This window comes from Archocentrus centrarchus, chromosome 21 (genome assembly GCF_007364275.1).
Source record: "Archocentrus centrarchus isolate MPI-CPG fArcCen1 chromosome 21, fArcCen1, whole genome shotgun sequence".
Lineage (NCBI taxonomy): Eukaryota > Metazoa > Chordata > Actinopteri > Cichliformes > Cichlidae > Archocentrus > Archocentrus centrarchus.
The window spans coordinates 28104316-28110315 of record NC_044366.1 but is presented as its reverse complement, the minus strand read 5'-3'; positions in this window follow the sequence as shown (position 1 = coordinate 28110315).

Here is a 6000-nt window from a genome sequence, read left to right as displayed (position 1 = left end):
GAAGAAGTTAATGACCTGTTATCTGGAAAGATGATCCAGAAATTTTGGATCACAAGGGCAAATTCTGCAATAAGGAAAATCATATCCGACTGCTGTGTTTGTAGAAGTTATGGCGTGAAAGCAGGTGAAGAAAAGATGGTGGAACTTCCAACTGAAAGGATTGCCTGACCTCCCTCCGTTTATAAATGTCGGAGTGGATTATTTTGGGCCGATAGAGGTGAAAAGAGGAAGGAGTTTGTGCAAGCGGTATGGAGTAATTTTTACCTGCTTGGCAAGTAGGGCTGTTAATCTTGAAATGGCAAGTTCTTTAGACACTGACGCATGCATTAATGCCCTATGGAGGTTTATAAGCAGAAGAGGTCAAGTTTATTCGATCTGACAATGGCTCTAATTTTGTTGGTGCAGAGAGGGAACTGAGAGAAGCCCTGGAAAAATTCAATCAGAGCAAAATAAAGGGGACTTTACTTCACCAGGGAATCACATGGAGTTTTAATCCACCATCAGCATCACATTTTGGTGGGGTGTGGGAACGCATCATCTGGATGATTAGAAAAGTGTTGACTTCTGTTTTACACCAGCAGACACTGTATGATGATGGACTCCATACAGTTCTTTATGAAGTGGAAGCCATATTGAATGGGTGACCAATTACCAAATTGTCAGATGATCCCAAAGATCTGGAACTTCTTACTCCAAATCACATTCTCCTTATGACAAACAAACCAGCATTGCCACCTGGGCTGTTTGTAAAGGAAGATCTGTATGTCAAAAGGAGATGGAGACAGATTCAACACACGGCAGATGTGTTTTGGAAGCACTGGGTTCGTGAGTATTTGCCTTTGCTTCAAAAGCAGCAAAAGTGGAACCAACAGAAGAGAAGTTTGCATCCAGGAGACACTGTTCTAATAGTGGACTCAACTGCTCCTCGTGGGTCATTTGCTGACAAGAATCGTCTTGTACGATCTGTCCGTCTTAAAACACAGTACAGTGTCATAGAAAGACCTGTGACCTGTGAGTTGCCAATCTCAGAGTTGATCAACTCAGAGTATGCATTTAAACTCAGAGTTTGTTGAACCTGCTTCCTGGAATAGGCCCCCCTGCTCTCTATCTGCTGTATGCGAACAGGAGCCGTGCAAGCCGTGACTCTCACCAACAGTCCAGTTCAAAATAAACACCATGAAACCCAAAATTTTCAGTGACTTATTAGACAAGAAAAAGCAACAAATGCTCTCTTTTTACTAGAATGAAACAAAACATGATTGCCATTTTTTTAATCTACAAATGAAATCCCCCTTGACCCTGAAATCGACACCCATTACTGGGGTTTTTGGCAAGATGTATCACTTGACACTGACGCCGCCCCCCTTGACAGTAATGATCAACCTGAATCCCTCAGAATTGCATCTGAACACCTTATGCAGGACCGTAGAAATGTCATGTGGACGAATCTAGATTCAGCGATATGTGCAGCAAGCTCCAAGTCGTAGAGACAAACATTCAAGAGCTGTAAGCAAAGTTGAACGAAGCAAGAGACATGGTGAAAGAGATGTATGCCAAATGCGCAGAGTTGGAATGCAAGCTCCAAGACATAGAGAAGAAAAATGAAGGCTTGGAAGAAAGATTTAATGAAGTCCTGACAAGAAACACACAGATGCTGTTAGATCAGGAACAACAGGATGTAAAATGTGCAAACTTGGAATCCAAGCTCCAAGAGATGGAGGGAAAAAAGCTTGCAAGAAAAGCTTGATCTAGCCTTGGGGAAGAAAGCAACAATACCGCAAGAGAGGCACAGGGTGGTGGAGGTCAAATTAGAAGATGTGAAGAAACAAAACAAAAGCTTATATGGATTGCTTCACGAAGCCCACTCAAGATAAGGTGCAAGAAACTTGAAGAAAGTCTTTGGCGAGACGAATAGTGTAGAAAAAACACCATAAATATGTTTAGGACTACAAATAAACTTCATGAAATAACTTAATAACTTTAATGCTCTGCCTAGACCCACATTGCATTGATCAATTTTTTCCCGTATTGTTTAATGTTAGAATATCAAATTTAACAAAAACACTGTGGGATGCGACTGCTAGATACATTCAACCCTCCCATCATGGCTCCAAGTTGTGGATCAAGCTTGGAAATCGATGGCCGACGTCCACAAGGACGACCAAAGAAGTGATGGATGGATGCAATCGTTGAGGACCTGAGAAGAGCAAACCTCGCCCCCGAAGACGTGCAAAATCGATCTGCAGAGCACGGAGCATAGCGGACCCTGCAAATGCGCGGGACACCTGCTAGGGAAGAAGAAGACTAAATTTTAAGATAACAAAAAAGGCAATCATATGCCATCTAAATTTACTCGTTTGTGGATGTTCACTTATTTATTTTTTGTTTACAGTCTCTGTGCAAGATTAGCCTAAATGTTTACCACACAAATTTGAAAGTTGCATAAAACTTGTGGTTACGTTTGGACCAGAAAGCCAATATACCAAAACATTGCAATGTTCATCATCATCAGTTACCCTAACCCCACCAATTGGTGGCCAGCACCTGAGCTCTGCTCTTTGCTCCCTCTCCAGGGCTCCATTATGGATTATTCACCTTAAATGTGGACTTGTGCTATTGCAGACAGCATCTGCAGAAAATGTCACTGAGAGCTGGAGCTGCTAAGAAAAAGAAAACCTGTAACCTACTGGAGGGGCAGTATAGTTTTCTCTACCTCCATGGTTGAAAATTAAAGTAATGAGGAAGCACCTAAAACTACAGTTCTAATGGCCACTTGGAGCATGCTTCAAAAATAGGTCAATCATCATGTTAAAATATTGAATTTTATTGATTAAAACTAACATGTTTAGATCCTAGTACAAAGAAAGGGTTTGGGCCCCCTTCATAACAACTGTATTGGGTGAATTTTATACTCATTATATTGATTTGGACTGAATTAAAGTTTTTTGGCATGGTTGCTGTAGCCTGTGTGTGTGTGTGTGTGTGTGTGTCATTTATAGAGTTTTTGGAACTACTTACCAAAGGTTACTAGAACACCACCCTTTTATCCAAACATGGTAACTTCTGGTTATAGAAAACCAAGATGGTGACTGTTATACAGTTGAAGTGAAGGCTTCAAAATGTGGAGCTCATTCCAGGTTAAAAGGCAGGCATATGAATGCATTTGTTTTAAGGTTGATACAAGGTTGGAAACTGGAAACAACTAGCCTGCTTCTGTCATGGCCGGGGAGGAAACAGGCGAGGAAAAGCTGACACGAAGGACTCCAGAAGTCAGCGTAACTTAAAAGGGATTTATTTAAGCAGGGGGAAAAACAAATACAAAAATCTTGGAAGGGAGACGCCGGTCAAACACAGGGAACACACGGGCACACAACATCAACGACGCGACAAGGAACACATGGAAACTGAGGGCTTAAATACACACTGGGTAATCAGGGCAAGAGGAAACAGCAGGGAACAACAGGTGAGGCAAATGAAACTAATTACACAGGGGAAGCAAAGCTGAACACAAAGCACAGGAAAACCAGACTGTCAAAATAAACAGGAAGTGACAAACCAAGGAACATACTGACTAAACAACAGGCACAGACTCAGGACAGAGACGCAGACATATCACAACACTAGGAAACACAAGACATCAACCTACTGGGAGGACACACTCAGGAAATAAACTAACACAAAACGCTGGGCCAACGGCCCAGGACATGACAGTACCCCCCCCTCAAAGGCCGGCTCCCGACGGCCAAAACAAGAAACAAAACCAGACCAGGGCGGGAGGCGGGGGACCAGGAAGGAGGGCCCGAAACAAAAACAGACAGGGAGCAAACAAAGTCAGGAACAAACCCAAAAACACAAGGAAGCACTGGAGCAAGGGTAGAGCACAAGGGCAAAAAACAATAAGCACAAGGAACCGAACAAAGAAAAGCAATGGCACAAGCTGAATACAGTCCAAAAACCAGAGCAAAAACACGGGGATGAGAAAACAAAAAAACAACCGGATGAAACAAAAAGCGACGGCACAAGGCCGGAGAGCTCCAATGTCCAAAACAGGGGGTCGAAACAAGGAACAGTCCAGGAGCTATGACAAAACAAAAACAGCAGGGGAAAGAACAGTCCACAGTTCAGGGGAGTCAGTGGGAAATCCAAAACAAAAAACACACAGTTCAGGAGGCCGCAGAGGCCAAGGGGCCACAAAGCAAAGTCCCAACGAGGGAGGCCGACCGCGCTCCCAGCGGCGGCGGCGGCGAGGACGAGAAGGAATCACTGGAGGCCGACCGCGCTCCCAGCGGCGGCGGCGACGACGAGGGGGAGTCACTGGAGGCCGACCGCGCTCCCAGCGGCGACGACGAGGAGGAGTCACTGGAGGCCGACCGCGCTCCCAGCGGCGGCGGCGACGACGAGGAGGAGTCACTGGAGGCCGACCGCGCAGCATGCGGCGGCGACGAGGAGGGGTCACTGGAGGCCGACCGCGCTCCCAGTGGCGGCGGCGACGAGGAGGGGTCACTGGAGGCCGACCGCGGGGCATGCGGCGGCGGCGACGGGGAGCAGACACTGGAGGCCGACCGCGGGGCATGCGGCGGCGGAGAAGGGCGACCCCGGGCTCTGGTGGGGAACCCTCGGGTGACGTGGAGCGCTCGGACTGAGCAGAGACCCCCACCGGCTCGGACTGAGCGGGATCCCCTGGCTCGGAGCGCTCGGACTGAGCGGAGACCCCCATCGGCTCGGACTGAGCGGGACCCTCGTGCGCGGAGCGCTCGGACTGAGCGGGACCCTCTGGCGCGGAGCGCTCGGACTGAGCGGAGACCCCCATCGGCTCGGACTGAGCGGGACCCTCTGGCGCGGAGTGCTCGGACTGAGCGGGACCCCCTGGCTCGGACTGAGCGGAGACCCCCATCGGCTCGGACTGAGCGGGACCCTCTGGCGCGGAGCGCTCGGACTGAGCTGAGACCCCCATCGGCTCGGACTGAGCGGGACCCTCTGGCGCGGAGCGCTCGGACTGAGCGGGACCCCCTGGCTCGGACTGAGCGGAGACCCCCACCGGCTCGGACTGAGCGGGACCCTCTGGCGCGGAGCGCTCGGACTGAGCGGGACCCCCTGGCTCGGACTGAGCGGAGACCCCCATCGGCTCGGACTGAGCTGAGCCCATGGGCTGAACGGGGCCTACATAGTGAGGCACCGGATGCGTAGGCTGGGACCGCGGAACAGGGCACACTGCTGCTTTATTGAGCAGCAGGGGCTGCTCGGGGAATAGCCGAGGTGCAGGGGACTGCGTGGAAGCAGGCCGGGAGACGACTGGCTGCGTGGAAGCAGGCCGGGAGACGACTGGCTGCGTGGAAGCAGGCCGGGAGACGACTGGCTGCGTGGAAGCAGGCCGGGAGACGACTGGCTGCGTGGAAGCAGGCCGGGAGACGACTGGCTGCGTGGAAGCAGGCCGGGAGACGACTGGCTGCGTGGAAGCAGACCGCGAGCTAGGGAGATCTGGCTGCGTGGAAACAGACCGCGAGCTAGGGAGATCTGGCTGCGTGGAAACAGACCGCGAGCTAGGGAGATCTGGCTGCGTGGAAACAGACCGCGAGCTAGGGAGATCTGGCTGCGTGGAAACAGACCGCGAGCTAGGGAGATCTGGCTGCGTGGAAACAGACCGCGAGCTAGGGAGATCTGGCTGCGTGGAAACAGACCGCGAGCTAGGGAGATCTGGCTGCGTGGAAACAGACCGCGAGCTAGGGAGATCTGGCTGCGTGGAAGCAGACCGCGAGCTAGGGAGATCTGGCTGCGTGGAAGCAGACCGCGAGCTAGGGAGATCTGGCTGCGTGGAAGCAGACCGAGAGCTAGGGAGATCTGGCTGCGTGGAAACAGACCGAGAGCTAGGGAGATCTGGCTGCGTGGAAACAGACCGAGAGCTAGGGAGATCTGGCTGCGTGGAAACAGACCGAGAGCTAGGGAGATCTGGCTGCGTGGAAACAGACCGAGAGCTAGGGAGATCTGGCTGCGTGGAAACAG